Source organism: Larus michahellis, chromosome 5 (genome assembly GCF_964199755.1).
Source record: "Larus michahellis chromosome 5, bLarMic1.1, whole genome shotgun sequence".
Taxonomy (NCBI): domain Eukaryota; kingdom Metazoa; phylum Chordata; class Aves; order Charadriiformes; family Laridae; genus Larus; species Larus michahellis.
The window spans coordinates 26,043,585-26,062,554 of NC_133900.1; the positions used below are offsets into that span (position 1 = coordinate 26,043,585).

The 18,970-nt window shown below is 42.6% G+C and overlaps 1 protein-coding gene across 20 annotated transcripts in view; it reads left to right on the plus strand.

Annotated features, from left to right (window-relative positions):
* ADGRL3 (adhesion G protein-coupled receptor L3) overlaps positions 1 to 18,970 on the plus strand; it is a 529,084-nt gene that overhangs the window by 315,088 nt on the left and 195,026 nt on the right. The gene's annotated exons all lie outside the window — the stretch shown is intronic.

The following is an 18,970-nucleotide window of genomic DNA, read 5'->3' on the forward strand; positions in this document are numbered from 1 at the left end:
CAGCGTCGGGCCTTTGTCCTTTTTGCTTTAAAAATTAATAATTGCACATTTTTCAATTTAAGCTCTTGCAAAGACTTGCGGGACCACACAGACGCACCTGAAAGCTTCCAAAATCCTCAGATGTTGAGATTTGCAAAATAACGGTTCTGCTAAACAGAACAGGAGCTATTGCGCTCTGTGGGATTTTGAAAATGAGCCCATTATATTTAGGTGCCCTAATGAAAGCTAAGTTCCCCTGGAAATCTGCCTTTAATGTCCATATATGAAACACTCTGGAGTTATTCCACCTATGTTACTATTTAAAGGAACAAACTGTGCATTTAATTGCTATTCTGAATGCAGCCTTAAAAGGTGGTTCCCCATTACTGCAGAAAAGGGAAGGGATGGGGGGGAATGTAAAGTCCATGTAGCAACTGCAGACTTGAGTTTGAAAATTTCACCCTAAGGAGAAGAAGAATCAGGAAACAATGCATAGGTGATGTTGGAGATGTTCTTTATTGGCAAGACTTGGCACAAAATATTGAAATTGTAAGATAAATGACTTCAATATTCTAGCATCACTTGGGAGAGCAGAAGGGAGTGGCTAGGGGCTCTCTTTGGTATAAAAGCATGCTCTATTGCTACTAGTGGTCTTTTTCTTATCATAGGCTGAAATTAGTCCTGGTTCAAGTGTATCCTGTTGCTGCTTTGGGTATTTATACTTGGGTTCGCAGTGCCTGCAAAAGGAAAGACTGTGAGTCGATACTCAGTATGGAACTGAAAATACGGAGGCATCAGCTACTAAAATGTAGCAGGGAAAATATGGTGGTGTCCAAGTACTACCGCAGGTCCGACATGGCAGGGTGCCTGTGTGGGCAGTGTCTGCAGTATACAGGCACACCCGAGTCGGCTTGGATATGGACTAGGAGATGAGAGGCAGAGGCACGAGCCGTAAGGCAGGAATAATTTTACCACGTGAATGCTAGTGCGAGGCACGCTTGTACCCCTGCTTTCACTAGGGCTTTTCCCATTGAGGCTGCTGGGATGCTTATACATTGCATGTTTACATTTTATATATGCTACACACAAATAACAGAAGCCTGATTTCAGGGTCACTTTATGTGTTGGGGCTGGGTTTTTGCAGAAGGAACAAATGGGTCTTTGTCCATTTAGAGACTCACTCAGAAGAGTAAGCATGGGCCGTGTACATTTTCAATGAAGTCAATAATTAAATATGTTCCAGATGACTCTGGTGGGGGAGGATATTAGTAATTATCATAAAGTGACAAATCTGCATTCTGTGTCTGGTACTTTGAAAACAAAAAGTCAGTGTTTCAAACAGAAGCCATTAAAAATATGTCCTGGTTCAATTGTCGTGTTTAAGTTAAATTTATGTCTTAAGTTTTGGAGGGTTTTTTTTTTCAGGTGTGGGGGTTTTTTGTTTGTTTTTTGGTTTTTGGTGGGTTTTTTTTGGTTTGGTTTTGTTTTTTAAACAGGCTTAATAAAGGTATAGTAGTTGTCTTTGAGCACATGCTTTTGATGAGAGCCCATTGAAACATTTGAGAGTTTTCTTGTTGACTTGGAGGGGATTTGGATGCACAGAGTGAAACTGGGCAGTGTTAAAATCAGTGCAGCCTTGGTTATTAAACAGAGGGAGTCTGGGCCTTCAGATTTGTGAGTGGAGAAATTTGTGGTGCATTGATGGTAATAGGGAGAGAGATTTCCAGCGTGAAAGAAAGGCATTTCTTTCTCAAAGAAGGCAGCTCTGTCCTGCCATTTCTTATCAGAGCAAAATTAAATGGCTATCAAAGTCTCAAACCAGTTCTAGAGTATACAAAACATTCAGATTGTTCCTTGATACGAGGAAGATTACAGAGCTGTGGTTCGTATATGCAGGAAGAAGACACAAAAAGCCAAAGCTCCATTAGAGTTGAAACTGGCCAGTGTTGTGTCAGGTAAAAAAATAGGTTTTTTTAAACTATTTTAATAGCAAGAGCAGGTCTAAAGAAAGCATTGGACCAATACTTGTTGAGGACGGTCACCCTGAAAATAGGGATGACAAAAAAGCAGAGGCATTCAATGGTTTCCTCACCTCAGTCTTTAATGATACTCATAGAGGTCGGGCTGCCCAGTCCCCTGAGTTGGAGGACCACAAGTGTGGAAGCAGTGACATTCCATTTGTGGACACTGAAATTGTAAGGGACCAGCTGTATCAGCTGAATGTTCACAAGTCCATGGGGCCTGATGGGATTCATCCCAGAGTACTGAAGGAGCTAGCGGATGTTATGGCAGGACCTTTCTCAATCATCTACCAAAGGTCTTGAGAGTCTGGGGAGTCCCTGCTGACTGGAAGCTAGCCGATGTTATTCCAGTCTACAAAAAGGGCATGAGGGAAGACCCAGGGGACTGCAGACCTGTTAGTCTAACCTCAGTTCCTGGAAAAATTATGGAGGCAATCGTACTGAGTACTATTGAAAGGGCATTTAAAGAATGTCTTTAAATCATCAGGCACAGTCAACATGGTTTCACAAAGGGAAAATAGTGTTTAACTAATTTGATATCCTTCTATGACAAGGTCACCCAGTGGATGAAGGGAAGGCAATAGATGTAGTTTTTCTGAATTTTAGTAAGGCTTTTGATGCTGTCCCTCCCAGCATCCTTCTGGACAAGTTGTCAAACACTGGGTTCACAGTGTGCTGGGTGAGGAACTGGATGAAGGGCAGAGCTCAAAGGGTTGTAGTGAATGGGGCTACATCTGGCTGGTGACTGGTCACCAGCAGAGTTCCTCAGGGCTCAATTTTAGGGCCAATTCTATTCAATATGTTTATCAAAGACCCGGATGCAGGAGTTGAATGCACTATTAGCAGATTTGCTGGTGGTACCAAACTGGGAGGTGCTGTTGAACTCTCTTGAGGGAGAAAAGGCCTTGCAGAGGGATTTAGATATATTGGAGCAGTGGGCAATGATTAATGGGATGAAAGTTAACAAGAACTACCGCTGGATTCTTTACCTGGGATGGAGTAATGCCAGGCATAAGTATGGACTGGGAGAGGAGTGGCTGGAGAGCAGCCCTGCAGAACAGCCTGTCAGTGTTTAAAAGGCATTTCAACAATGCCCTGGGTAATATGCTTTAAGTTTTGGTCAGCCCTGAATATGTCAGGCAGCTGGACTAGGTGATCGTTTTAGGTCCCTTCCAACTGAAAATATTCTGTCCTATTCCAAAATATGCCTTGTGTATCCTTGCATTTTAATAGCTCTGTTGACACAGTCGACTGCTCTGCACAGTTGCACAAACATCTAGCAATTTGTTTATTAAGTGTTTAAGGGAAATAATGCCAAATTATAAAACTGATTTTTGCCACGGGAAGATTTCAGTGACTTGATCAATGGGGCTTCCAGAGCACTGTGTGTGAGCCCGGAGACAGTTGGCCATCGTTGGATAAAATGTATGGCAAACAAAGCTCCGATGAATTGCTTTGCGACACTTCTTCATCTGCACGTCCATACTCATGTTGAAATGGGTTTTCACAGTCAAGCTCAGCCCAAATCTTATCAATTATGAATGGCTGCAACAGATGGTATGTATTATTGTTTTTAAGAATGAGTGATACGTTTCAAATGAGAAACACATGTTGCTCAGCAGCTTTAGCTGCCACTTCTGAGATGGGAACCAACTCCCTGACCTCTTCTTCCCCTCCACTTGTTGGATAACATCCTATTTTAATAACCTGAAAGTGAAGTCCATGAAATATTGCATGATGGAAAGTTGTGAGCAAACATCAATTCCGGTGTAGGAGGATCTTGCTCTTTCTCAGCTTGGTGGGAGCTGCACCTGTCTGGGCAAGGGTGAAATAAGTGTTTGCAGCACAAATATCAATCAGCCTTTCCCAAGGGGCCTTGGGATGGGAAAGTTCTGCAAAACTTCTTATCTGAAGTTTCAAGACTTTTGGTACAAGGTTACTGCAAGGGGTCAGCTGGTAACCTTAGATCAATGTTGATATTGGTGGGTGATTTTTTAGGTCCCTGGGTTTGCAGAAAATACTGTGTATTCTTTCTGTAAGCCAGTTTTCCTTTCAGTCTGCATCTGTCACATTGCTTTCTTTTAAAAATAAAACAATTGCTCTAAATGCAGCAGGTGAAAGGTTGTTGTGGAATAAAAGCCTGGCTCTCGAAGAGCAAGCCAGATGACAGCAATGCTGTAATTGGTTTGCATCCAGATGATGGCAGCTCAGCAGTCCTCAGAAACTGGGGAAACCGACTCAGAAACCCACAATCTCAGAGACTATGTTCTCTGAGCATGTGCCTATTTTTGCAACAGACATAAAAGTCTATGCACATGCCTTATCTGGAAACAAATAAACTGTGTAAGCGTCTGCAGGATTGGTGCTTAATTTGGTGGAGAACAGCCCATTAAAAATCTTCATCGCTTTTACAAAATATGCTGCAAAAACGTTTTCTGACTATGATGCAAAATACATCATTAAGGCACATGTTACTAGAACAAATGAGCCAAAGGTATTTTGTGATAGTAGCCATTCAAAAATAAAATCACAATCATTTGCTTACTTTCTGATTTATAAAATTGCTGCAGTGTCTTGGCTGAAACTGAGAGCAGACATCGTTTATATTCTTTCTCTGGCCTTTTAAAATTCACTCTTAAAATTCATAGCACAGCAAAATATTCATTTCTGTGTCTTTAAAACCAATCATATTAGTTATTCCCCTGCTGAATTTAGTGCTTATTCAAATGCACTCTCTGTTCTCCTTGAAAAGAAATTTTGGCTCAATTTCTTTAGTGCAAAGCCCGTCCTTAGTGCCTAGATAACACAGTGTTATCTTATTCTGTAATGCTTCACCATACAAAGCAATCTAAACCCAAGGAAGCATGCCAAGAGACACTGGGCAAAAAGCCCTTATGTAAAGTTTGAACTTCTTTCCCTTAACAGTGCAGCATTTACACAGCCCTTTCTTCAAGCAAAGAAAATAAATAAATCAAAACAAAGCTCTAAAGTTAACCAAGAAGTTTCTTAAGCACTACTTTTGATATTTATTTTAGTGGGAAAAATCCATTTTATTTCACTTTCATCAGATTAAATTAGAGGAATTCTGCAGTGCTTTTTGCTAACAGTGGAACAAACTCCTTGTGTCATGCTGTTGGACAGATCTGGATGTAGTTTCCCATGTAAAGCCTATTTTTTGTGGTGGGATTTGATGCTCTACGGGTCCTGCCTGATCTTCTACAGCAGCGTGGTGAGAGTCACACAAGGCCTAAAGGTATTAAGAGTCGTTTAGATGTGGTGTTAGGGGACATGGTGTAGGGGAGAACTTTGTAGAGTGGGGTTGATGGTTGGACTTGATGATCCCAAGGGTCTTTTCCAACCTAAATTATTCTATGATTCTATTTGTCCTAGAGCTCAGGGCAACAAGAGAGGTAGACTTAGATGCCGATGGACAACTTGGCATGTGGTGCACCTCCTGCTACCCAAATCTTGCTGCTTGAAGATGTACAAGATGCATCTTCCTCCTTCTTCTCTCCCACTTGTGAACATCCTCCCCATGATGATGCTTTTGGACCAACACTGAACTACTGTGTTTAATGTGAAGTTTGTTATCTTTGCTGTGCAGTTTGCGGGCTGCATAAATCTGAGCAGGTTGACAGACTCAGTGCAAATCAGGATGTGTGGGAAGGAGCCGCAGGTACCCAAGATTTGCTGTCTGTCTGATGATATCAGCATCCCTGGAAATTAGTTGTATGAATGCCATTAAGCACTGTAGAGATGCGAGCTATCTGCAGAGAGATTATTTATTGTTTTCCTTTTCCCCTGCCTGAATTCAGGGAGGTTTTATTGAAAATTCACCTTTCCTCTCCCTTTCTATTCTCTTTCCACTTCATTTTTTGCATTCCCGCTTACTCTATCATAAATATACCTGCACAGCTGTGACTGTGGCTTTAAAAGCTTCAGCCTCTTAAATCCAAATGCTGTTCTTTGGAGTTGACCTTGTCTTTTCGGAGCAGAGGCTCTCATGGAAGATGAGGCTCTGGGAGGATATCGGCTTGTAGAGCATTGGATTTACTATTAATAAGTCAGTTCAGACTTTTTTTTTTTTTGGTGAGTTTTTCTCATTATGCCAGCAGAGTCCCAAAATCTGATCACTCCCAGTAATGCTCACATGGTTTTTGTGGTACTAGCGCTGTGTTTTACTTTGGTCAATCAAGAGGGTCAGGAGGCGAGAGTTTGTCTGGTTTATATCACTGTTTGCCTGAAGTCAAATAGGTAGCCAATTAAGTTTTCCAATATTGAACGAGAATAGAGTGGTATTGTCAGCTCTTCTGCAAATGGATATTAAATTACATGATGTAAAAGTGGCTAAAGATGATTCACAGCAATAATATGACCTAGTTATGTGTTTATTGCATTTAAAAGACAATTGGGGGGTTGATTTCATTGCCAGCTGTGTGGTAGTTAATGATCAGTAAGAAAGCATCAAACTGAGAACAACTTCTGTTTCTAAATACAGCCCGCCGTGCTGAATTTCAGAAGATCCCAGAATGAATTGTGTATGTGAAATGGGTCTAAAAATGAGAAGAAATGCGCTTTTATCGGAGACTAACATGCATATTCACTGTAAAATTACTCTTAACCTACAAACAAAAATCATACACAGAAATGATGGACTTGCTTCTAATGCACATAATTGCTCTCACCTAAAGTTATATGACTCCTGATTAATGCTGGCCATAAATGAATGTCCTAATACAATTTTGAAACCTATGAAATTAGCAGTAGAAGCCAAAATTGTTACTTCCTCTTCAGACCGACATTTTTACTGCAACCATTAGTTTTCAAACACCAGGCAAACTCTTCACCCGAGTGGTCTGTCCAGTATCACTGTTTTAAAAATTCATTTCCGGAAACAATTGCACATATGATAAACATCAGTTTGAAAATTCAATTTACTGCATAAAGAATTTTGGGACACAGTTTTTCATAAAACAAAATAAGTCAATTAGAATCTTCTTTTCACAGCCTGCAGGTTTTCTTTCAAACGAAATAGCAGTGATTGTTTTTGGTCTATAAAAGCATAGGCATTAAAGCTCCAAAGAATGATGTGCTACAGAAAATGTTGAATTGGAGGTACCTAAGAGAAAATGAATATTACAGGGTTTTTTCCCTTTGATTTTAGGTTTTATTATGTACGTAGCTTGTTAGTTCCATTTAAAGAAATGAATATGCAAATATCTCTTGCTCTAAAACACATTTTATTTGAAAAACCAGAAATTCTTTCACACATTAATTAAAATGTAGCAGCATCCCGACATCTCTTCACCCAGGGCTGCAGTGGAGACGTTTCTGTGGTGATATGTGGCAGCTCTGTAAAAAAGCATGGCAAACTGGGTGATGCTCTGGACAGTGTGCAAAGAAAACTCTGGCTTTCCTCACTTGTCTTTCTAGTTGGGAAAGACTGCGATATGTGGGCCTGAATTTTGGACCAGTGGATGCTCCAGTTGGGCCTTTTCGGCAGGCTTTCGCCTTCCTTGAAATGGGGATGGAGCAGAAAACAGAATTTTAGCACTGGTGCTTTAACCTTTGAGACATCATTTTAGCTTAAATCCAAACAAAATTGTATTTTCTCATGGAGGTGTCTGATCCATCATGCTTGTGCAGAGGCAAAACTTCCTTAGTAGTCCAGTACCTAGTGGAAGAGATTTTCCAACTTCATGGTCTGCCAGACCTCAAACCTAATTGACCTGGACTTAAAAGAAATTGGTATCAAGGAATTGCTGGAAATATAAATATTCTGTTGTGTGTACCTGCAGCATACAATTGAACTAAGAGCGCCAAATGTTTTGGGCTAGGCACACAGAAGTTGTTAAGTGTTTTTAAAAACCTGATCGTGTCTCTGTAAGGTTTAGTCTGCAAGAGATGATTGATGTGGCCTTGTTTGATGGTTATCCTGCTAAAGGTGCTGTGCACTGGACATTGTGTACTGCCTGCGCTATTCCTGGCTGCTCAGGCGACTGAATAATTAATTGTAAAAAGATGAGTGAGAAAAATAGCAAGCTTGGCAGGTGAACCTCACGAGGGGAATAATAGATAAAAAAAACCAAACAACTTCTTCCATTTAGTGTGAAGTCATCATTATTTAGAATATTTGGACACACTTTCTCTTTTTATCCAGAAGAGCTAATCCTTGTCTGTTTCACTGCTAATGGAGCAACGTTTACAAATCCTGTGTCTATTTACTTGGGGTGGAATTTTACCAAATGTATTGATGTTAGGATTTCATTGTCTCTAAGCAAATTGACCAAATAAAATAATAAAAAGCCTATTGATTGCAGGCCCGTGCATCTTTGATAGTAAGTGTAGAAGATGTAAGCTGTTCTGAACTTCTCACAGTAAATTGCCTTTAAAGAATTGGACTTATATCAGCTGAAAGACATAGAAATAGAGTAATGAAACAGGATCTGATTGCTGTTTGTCTGTGTCCCATCATTTCTTTCACTTCCTTTTGGATTCCCTGCAAAACATCGGAACTCATCAGTACTAATGATCCCGCTTCAAGGGATGTCACGGCTTGCCATATAGCATCCTAGGGGAAGGCAAGCTCTCCGTGATTATGGAGATCCTTTGGACCAGTTGTGTCTAGATGTTTTATACTTCAGTTGGGAGTGTTGCAATGTAAGGTGTAGGGAGGATAAAACATCCAGGGTTTTTCATCATTCCTGTTTTGCTAATGCCTTGACTCCCTTTTCTTGGATTTCTATCATCTGGAAGGAAACAGTCTTGGCTTTATAGTGTGACGTTGGTGCTACAGATTGCATTTGTATTCCGTAGGTATGAGATCTCCCTCTCCATTCCTCTGTCTGATGGATATTACTTTTAGAAGAATTAACAGATGGTACTCAACATTCTTCCTGTTTAAATTAGTTTGGTCATAACGTGTCTCTTTGCTCTCCTCTTCCTTCTTCTCTCTTTAAAATGTCCAGTACAGGACATGGCTGACGTCTGACATGAACGGAAGGTTTTTTACAGACTGTTGGATATCCAGCTGTCTTTCCCATCTCTAACTCTAATATGTGGAATTAATCTTGGACAAGTTGAAAAGTCGCTGCTTCTCCTTTGTTTGCCCTAAAACTGTAGGGCAATAGCCTTTTATGGTGCTATAGATGATTTAAATTTTGGCTCACATTTCCTGAATGTGTGTGGTGCTAGGACTTAATTTTTTACGCTTAACAGAGCTTCATTTATACATGTGTTTGCTTAAATACACACATGTTAAAAAAAAAAAGCCTTGTTTTTAAAGAATTTTCAAGGACTTCAAAATTACTTACTTTTTTTTTTTTTTTTTTATATAAAATAAGGTCTTCCTCTTTCATGTTTTCCTTCAAAACATGCACTGAAAACTGCTGAATGGCGATTCTCACATTCTCCGTGTGGAAACTGTTACGTACAAGAGACCTCAGGTTACAATGTGTAACAGTGTTGAAAATATACTCAGGAATGCTTCATGGAGCTGCGAAATCATTGCTGGATAAAACATTTTAACAGGGAAGTGAAGCTGTAATTGCCAGAAAAGGTCACGATTGCAAACGCTGTGTTGACTGGGTGGGAGCGGATGAATCCTGACAATCCAGAAGGAAACCGAGTTATGCCCCAACCTGTTGGCTACTATTTTCCGTCCCAGTTTTCCACTCGTGAAACGTAGTCGTTACGTGGTTAAAGGTTGGAAGACAAAGCAGAAATTCTGATTACAGTCAACAAGCTCAGCACTCTGCACGCTCAAGTCCCTGGCGTGATGATATTGTGTACAGCAGTGCCATTTTCCACTATCGACTTTGTGAGCAGGAGCCTTCCCTGACCTGCTCTATAAATAAAGTCTGTGTTGCATGCAAAGCCCAAAGTCCCCTTTAGATTTATTAACAAAGAAGGCAACAAAAAAATAGCATGCTGAGCTGCTCCTAGGGCTCCTCCCCAAGGACTGCACTGTTCAGAGCTGAAGTCTTCTCTGCACACCAAGTGCTCTCCGTTTATCCTCCTTTGAGCAAAGGCAGCAAGAAGTGCTTTGCAGAGCCACGTAACCCTTTCCTGGAAGGAACTGTCTCATACTGTCTGTCAAGGGAGCTTTGGTGTTTCCTTTCATCTCAGTCCTCACAGTATGGGTACACTAAATGACTTTTTGTGTAATCTATTAGGCAGATTCCTGCTGTTATAGTAGGGAAATTCAAAGTCGAAGGTCCTGTAACAAAGTCGACTCCCAAGCCACTGTGTGCATGTCACAAATGTCGCTGCATTAGGCTACCCTTGCAGTCATGGCCAGGCAGAGCTGAGAGCATAACACAGGGCCTAACTGGCTGCACCCCACTGGTACCTGTCCATCTTGGCATTGATTTTCCTGAAGCACCTAAACATCTCATTGTTCTCTCCCCTGCTGTGGATACCACTCCTGTGTGGTCTCTCAGTGATCCTGAACTCCAGCTCTTGCTGTTGTGCTTTCCGCTTTCTTACGGTTGTGGTCTGTGTTTTTTTGAAGGTGGTATCTTGGTGATCCTTGGCCTCCTCTGGCATTGCTAGGAAAGAAAGAAGTAAGGCCTTTATCCAGAGCCACTGCAAACTGGTGCAGCTCTGGTGCTAGATATTAAGCATGTATCCTTCCCCATGACCGAATTGGCATCCGTCGGTCTAGTGTAGCTCTCCAATGTGTGTGTAAGTGCAAAGCCACTTCCAGTTTGACTTCACCTTGCAACCTAAGAGTCTTCTGCTATACAGACATCAGGAATGGGGGAGAAGGAGCATCAGTGAGAGCACTATGTGCCCTGGTGCTCTGTTGTTAGAGATGGGAAGGATGGTGGCACCCTTGGACCATTTGCCAAATGGGCTGTGGCTTCAACCCCATATTGTATGCGCTGCCCATCAAACAGCATCTCTGTTCCCATCCCCAGCTGCCTACGGCCTCATTCACAATGGGTTACCAGTGGTGACCATGCCAATGGCATCCCAGTAGCTTTGGCTGCTGGAGATGATGGCTGTCACCTCCTCGGCCATCCTCACTCCCGGGATGGGCACTGCCAGCAGGTTCATGCAAAGACAGCTGCCCTGACAACAGGGTGCTGGGGGGAGCTGCTTCTGAGTCTTTGCCAGCATCATGGTGGGTTGAAATGCATCCAGAAGGCGATTGGCACTTTGTCCAGAGCACAGACCATGACCTTTCCTCTTGGGAGCTGACTTGTGTAAAAGAGGAGCAGCTGTGTTGTGCACCAGCTTTAATCTCCTGATGGCTTTCCAAAGTGCAGCCTATTCTACGAGTTTAACCTTGTAATGGCTGAGGCCAGGCCCAGCTCTCACAGGAAGAGAAACAGGCTTTTGATGAGCTGAGGAAGACAGAGGAGCATTTCTTACAGGCTTTTCTCCCTCCTGCTGCTTGATGAATCCAACCACAGGGTTGGATCTATGGGGAGGCTGTCACTAGGAAATGGTTGGGCACTTGGCAGGCCAACACCTGAAAAGGATGCTGTAAGGTAACAAACCTTCTCAGTTCCTTAGAGCAGATCTCCCCATGACCAGACATTCACCACTCTCAATCAGTCTCTGCTGACAGCAGCTGACAGGTATCTAGGCAGGTCGCAAGACAGAGAGAAAATAGCTCCGAGTTCATTGAAAAGACATCAACGTCCAAATCCAACCGCTGCATCCTCTCCCTCAAGCAAACGTGATCTACAGGAGTTCACAATACTGAACCTGTGGGGCCAGAGTAACAGAAAAATCATCTCTTATACCTTGGCGTCTCTCTAAAGGGAGGCTGCCATGCTGTGATCCCCCAACCACCTTTAAAAAGAGCCCGGTGTCCTTGCCTGGCTGCACGCAGCACGCTGGCAGGATGCCGGCAGCTGCATTTCCAGTCATCATCCCTCGAGGAAAGCATCCAGGTTCACTCCTTACGCATGCAGGTTTTCCTATTTGATTTTGGGCTACAGTTAAAGCGCTGGAATCCAGACTGGCACCATTTCCCAGCTCTGCCATGACTTCCTTGGGCAAAGCAGGTAATATTTTCCTGCCACTGTTCCCAAATGGGAATCTTAATCAATCTTTAATTAACACTGACTATTTTGTTTGTTTAGCTTGCAAGCCATTGGGAGAGCAGTCTTTTCTCACATTAGCAGTGAACTTCTGCCTATTTCTGCTCTGGCCCTGGGATATTCTATACGATAAGTATCACCAAAAATAACAGAATGTTTTCTCACCTGGATTCTTTGCTGCCGTGGCAGTCACACACACAGGGAAAGTGCTGTCATTGGCTTGTTGGTCCACAATTTTGACAAAGTTTTGAATCCCAGCATGCATAACAGGAGCATTTGGAGAAGCACTTTTGCAACATCTGTGAGGCTTGCGATTAAAATAGGATTAAAAGGAACAAAGCAAGGTACATCCGTGAGAAAGCCAGACTTGTTCACGGTAAAACCCAATGTTTTAGGGATTTTTTACATTTCATCTACTGTTCATATTATTTTAATTTTGAACAAGTACAAACAAAATGCTTTTTATTTCTGAAGGCCTTTGCTTAAGAGAATCAGGATGACAAGTTGTGAATGTGTATATATTTTTAAAATTAGTATTTTTTTTCCTGTGAATGTGAGCTGTGAAGTGATTGTTTCATCCCTTTCTTTAGGAAAGTGAGCCTTGTTCTTTTTGGCTGGTATTTTCACTATATATTTGGTTGTGATATATATTTGGCAGTCAGAGATGACCAGAATTGTAAGCAGTGAAGTAAGTTTTCTGAGAAGAACTTAAAATTTCAATTCCAATCCAAAGGAGAGTGTGGCTTTGGATGGAAAGTACAGATAATTTTAATATACTTATTTAGGTGTTGTGTTATTTGGTTTTGTTTTGGGTTTTTTTTTTTTAAACTTACACATAGTTCTCTTACAGCCCCCACTCCCCCCAGAAAACATATAGAGAAGAATAAGAGGAGATTTTAATGTGCTCTTGCTGTTTGTGCTGTGGGTGATTTCTTCTGCCTCCACTCATGCTTCAGGAAGGAACGAGACATGTTTAGCAAATGGAGGTTTATTGTGGGACATACGGATCTCTGAAGAGCTCTGACGTACTAGACTTGTCATCTCAGTTTTTCATTGAGCGTATTTCTCCTGTCCTGTGTTCCTGCACAGCTGTCTATATGTCAAACACAGTTTCATTTTGCTTAATTCGCTACAGATTGTGCCACAAGCACCTGGTCTGGTTTGCCTCTGACTTCGTTGCGTGACTTGGAGCAAACTGTAAAATCCCTCTTGCCTTTCGCCATCCTGAAAAACGGAGTAATAATCCTAAAGAGTTTGTGAATTGAGAATTGCTGTAAGCTAATGAACTAAATAGCTGGCCAGCTGTGCCAGGTCACTGATTGTTGCTCTGCTAGGGTTTCGGGGTGTTGGCATTTGTGTTGACTTCCTTACCTGTAAAACGGAGATATTACTTGCTCAGGTGCGGTTTGGAGGGAGTAGCTGTGTAATACCTATTCTTTTCATTGAATCGAGAGTTCAGAAGCCATCAGTCAAAGGTGTATTTTGCAAACTGTCAGAGAGGTCCATGAAGAGATCTGGAGGCCAGCAGAGCAGGCTGCTTCCAGCTTGCATTTCTTGCCCGTTGGCCATGACAAGAGCAACACCATAGCCTTGCCCAGAAGGTTCTCCATGGCTTAAAAACAGAGGCATCTGCTGGGGTTATGAATTGTTTAGCAGCTCGGCTCAGCAGCAGGGGTTCCTGTAAATCAATCAGTTCTGTCTTTACCTATAGATTTCACAGCTGTCATGAGGAATGCTGTCTTTGCTGCACAGCTGTGGGAGTGAGAGTGGCAGAAATGCTGGCTGGAAGAGATGGATGTTGCGGTCACATAAAGAGAGAACAAGAAAGCATGGGCTCTTCTGGATGTGCGTTCATGCAGGAGGGATTTGGGGATTTTTGCAGGGCTGGAGATGGCGTTTCTTCATTCTGATGCACCCTGAAATGCCATGCCCATTTTGTATTCCTTTCCAATGGTGTGTTTCAAGGGCTTGTGCGCTGCTGGTTGAAAACAAGAATCACGTGAGCCAGACCAGCCTGGACGTGGCAGCCCAACGGTGGGCTCCTTTGCTGGGAGCCTGGCCTGGGGTCATCCAAACCCTGGTGCACACCAAAGGGCAGGATGGCCCCACCGCTGCTTCCTCCTCCTCCCCTGCCCCCATGTTAGCTGTGCCTCCCAGATGCCTGTGAGACTGCACCTACCTTTTTTCCTTTCTGTGTTTGACTGTGACACCAGAACAGGCAGCACCAGCTGCCAAGAGCCCCCAGCACCCCCTTCTTTAGCTTTCAGAGAAGGGCAGTCTCTCAGCTGAAGTAATATGTACACTTTCATAATTTCTCCATGTCTCAGGTCACACACACAGTCTGCTTTTATTAAGAACATTGGTGTTGAACCAAGGTATGGGCCATCTTCTTTCTGAAACTGCTGAGAACCTGCTCCCTTTAATCAGACCCCTTTTTTTTAAAAAAATGGGTTAGTCTTCTGCTAATTTAGACTTAAAGATCAGGTCTTCCAACTCAGTCAACCAGGTAGAGCTGTCATGGGGACTTTCTTCTTGTTTTTTTTTTCTTTTGTGCATTAACTCAAAGAGAACATAGTAATGCACTAAACGTTGTTTAAATTTTTATAAAGTATGTATTTGTGAAATATCGTGCCACATGAGCTCCTTCTAGCAGTAGGGTTGCGATGGAGATGCACAACATCCTAGGCTTTCGTAAGCCTGTTGAGGCCAAACAGTCGATTAAACCTTTGTTGGGTTGTGCCTAAGTATGATCTAAATTTTATAATGCTTTGTCACTGCCAGGAACATGTGTTGTTACCATGTGGGTGTTTTGCTGGTCATCAGAAACTGCTGCCTCTCTCTGAGAGGTGAACATAGAAAAAGCAGGCTGGTTTAGCAATGAGGTGAGCTGTGGTGGCTTTTAGTTGAGATGTATGTTGTTGGATGGTCTCCAGGTTGTGCTTCCATACCAGTCTTAATGGTGATGCTTCTTAAACTGTTTCACTTCACATTCTAGCCTGGTGAGGCCTCTTGTCACCAGCCTTAGGTCACCTAATTGTCCTTATTTTTGGTCTAACTCTTTGCAAAAGGGCTTCCCTCCCACCTCCAAGGTTATTTAGTAATTTGGTGGGAAGCTGAATCTTCAAAAACCTCTCCCAGAAGCTGCTGTAACTTATGCTTGTGCTGTTCATGGGCCCAGGCCATGGCACAGTCCCATCAGATCTGTTAGATGGGCCTCCTGAGGGCAGAAGAGAATGGCACGTAATAAAAGGAAAGGGCCGAGTCCTCTGTGCTACCATATCAGGATGGCCCCATCGATGTCCCTCTGGGAACCTCTGGCAACATGATGATTTGATTCTTGTGGTTTTGCCTCATCTAAATTGTCCAAAAGAGATTACAAGAGAAGACAGCATTTACGTGAAGCAGGCATAGCCTTGGTATCTGGCTCTCTCCCCTAGACCTGTCAGGGTCCCTCTTACCCTATTTCCAGATTACTAAAAGCTGGACTGAAAACTGAACCTCGCCCTTAATTCTTTTTCCATTTTGAAGTTAGCAAGATAAATAAGTGTTGTTTTACATAAAAACTAAGCCTTAGCAAAGTAGACAGATTTATTGAATTACCTCATAGCGAAATGAGTGTGTTTCATTGTCACATCATTTTTTTTCACTCTAGCAAGAATTATTTTATTTTTTTTTTTAAATCTATTGATGCCATGGGGAAAATGCTGCATTGGCTATGAAATAGAGAGAGGGCACCACACACTGACCGCTCCAATAATGTGCACCAGTAAATATTGTGCAAGAGCTCAAGGATCCTAATTTTCGCATATATAATATATTAGAAGTTAAGCTGTTGCAAAAGCACACAAAAGACTTCTCTGAACCTTCATAAATTCTTATGCTTTAAATTAGAAATAAAATAGTCTCTTTTTCATTAATGGTGAAAATGATAGGTCTTAGCAGTGCCTGATATTCAGGTCATTGCAAATAGTACCAAATTTTTACGTATTCACCGCATATATTTTATTGCTGTAATTTGTGGTTCTCCCAAGCAGAATAATATTTTTACTTCACTGAATATACCAGTGCAAGTTAAAGGTCTCAGACGTATTCCTTTAAGTTGACAGTTCATTCCAGCTAGGTCCCTGCTTTATATCAGTACTTATTCATTAAAAAAAAAAAAAGAAAAAAAAAAGTATAAAATACAATATCATCCTTCTTAGCCCCGGATTCAAACAGTGGGGAGCCAAATCCTGAAATCCACAAAGTGCTCTCTGTTCACACTTGGGCTCAGAGCATGCATTTGTTGCAAGCTGCTCTCCCTTAATGCGCTCACCTGCGTGCTTGGTTAAGTAAAAACACCCCAGTGCCAACCTGCCAAGGGCTGCTTGTGTGGCAGGCTGGCTTGCCACAGCCTTGCGGAGAGCACGGCGGGGACCCCCACCTTCATTTCTGCTCCTTGGGCAGCTCTGCAAATATGTGAGCGTTTTCTGCACCGTTTGGTAGGTGGTGATGAACAGTGTGGCAGGGAGATGAGCGAAACAAAGGTGAGGAAGGTGCTTGTGCACAGCAGAGAGAGGTTTGCTCAGCTGGGGTTTGAGGACACCCAAACGGTCAGCAGAACCGGCACATTTAATGTTACCTTCTGGTCCGTACCCGGCGAGGAGGCAGCTGTGCCTATCTGTCTTGCACTGCGCAGGCGGCACGCAATCTCTCCCCAGCACATCTGGAGCACGGACTGGGGAAAAGGTATGGGAGCCTTTCACAATTCGGCAGGGCATGATCTCCTCTGAAACATCTGCCTCTCAGCTTGTTGACTTTGAGTACTGAGAGCCGGAGCAAAAGAGAAGACTCCTAAGCAGTTTTCTGCTTTAGATGGGATGTGAGTGTCAGACTGCTGCAGAATCGTTTCTTTAGAGTGTTTTGGAAATGCGCCTCAAAGTGTAAGCTGTGCCAGTGCCTTTGCATTATACGTGTGAGTGTATATGCATGTGACACACACTTGGGTTAATTATTTAAATCTTATAATGTTGGAAGTCACTCCTCTGCATATAAGCGCACATATGTGCGCGCACACACATACAACACACTTGCGTTAATTACTTAAACCTAAAAATGCTAGAAGTCATGCCTTGATTCTTTTTTTTCCCCTTCTTGGTTTTTTTTTTTTTTCCTAAAGAGCAGATGTTGTTAAAATTTACACCAGATTGTAAAATCTTGTTCCAAAGGACCAGTTCCTGAAGAAGTCTAATGACTCCTTCCCCTGCTCTTTACTTGCTCTCCAGAGTGGTTGCAGTAAAATCCCACCTCTCCAGCTTCTTTGTAGGTGTTCCCCCAATTCAGAGAGGAGAAAACAACTGTGTCAGTTTGTTGTTTGGCTTTGTGGAAATCCTTTTCTGATTTTGATGGGCATTTTACTCCAGCATCCAGTTGGAGACACTTAAGAATAAGTACCGTTGAGGGAGGTAATTGATGCAAAATCCTTCCTTACTGTTTTCTCAATAGCTAAAAAGAAGCGGTGTTTTACCTACCAAAGCGTTATTAAAGGAAACTCAGCCATATCAGCCAGTGTCAGCAATATGCCTTGCAATCAAACAAGAAATATGGTAGATACTCCAAGACATGAGATAACTGCCAAGGCTTATTGCGGAGCAAAGAGCTTTTCAAAAAATGTTTTCTCTGAAGAGCATCAGATTTCACTCACTTCTCACAGCACAGACATGCCTTGGCAATCATGATTAGCCTCATTTGGGCCTGTGGAATCCATTATTTTTAGCTAGTCTCGTTGCTGGCAGGATGACAAACAGTTTATTCCTCTTTGGAGAGAAATTGGACCAGAAGACACAGAGCTTTAATTCAGCGTTCCCCCACCTAAGATATTTTTCCTTTCTCACTTATTCCTTAAGGCAAGACACCTAATGTTTGCCTTGATGGTTCTGTCAGGCTCTTGACATCCTGAATTTATCTCATGCCTGGATGAGGACAAATCGTTAATGAACTTCAGGCTTTTGTTCCTTTTAAAGTCAGGCAAAGAGGGTTTACAATTTATCTGGCAAGGAAGATATAAAGAGGTATGCAAATAATAATTATCCTTAATTTAGCTACATTTGCCTAGTTGCCAAGTGATCTTTCCATGCATTTGACATCCCAGGAGGAGGAAGTGGGATGGTTATCCAAGTCCATTTACCTGACCTCGTTACACGTGGGCTGAATGACCAAGGGGAGTAAAGCCTAGACTCAAACTCGCTTACAAGAGGTCTCTGGGGTTAGATTTTACCAGGCAAGCTTGTTTCCCAGACAGCTGTTTTGTTGTGGGGTTTTTAACCCTTCTGTCGGTCTGTCTCTCCGTACCCTGTCGCTGAGTGCTCCTGGGCTGAACTGGCAGCACTGGGAATTAGGTGTAACATAGGTTCGTGCCCTGGAAAGCCACACTCAACAACCTTGGAGGATCAAACCCTGCTGCCAGCGCCTCTTGGTTCACCTCTACGTACACAGAAGCCTTTCTTGATGGAGGGGAGCAGCACCTTGATACTCATTTTGCGCCCAGACCTTTTCCAGAGGAGCACCATTAAATGAAAATTTCTTGGAGAATGCTCGGCTGTCTGTCTTTTTTTTTTGTTTCCTTTTCTTTTTAGACCCGGAGCTGGAAGTAATGCACAGTAATGCCTCTCTTCCCCTTTCATAAAGGAGCTCACAGCCTGGATGAGGTTTAATTCACGCCTCCATTGGAGGGACCGGATCTCCACATCTCGCTCGTCCTTGCCGCAGGGCTGTGTTGCAAAAGGCTGGTGCGTGCTGGTGGCTCTTCAGCAGCAGCAGGAGCCAGCTACAGAAAAAACACTGCAGAGGGTCAGCCCTGCAGAGCTTACCTCCCTTTCTGGATCTGCACTTTCACTTTTTTCTTTCTTTTTTCTTTTTTTCCTTTTTATTTTTTTA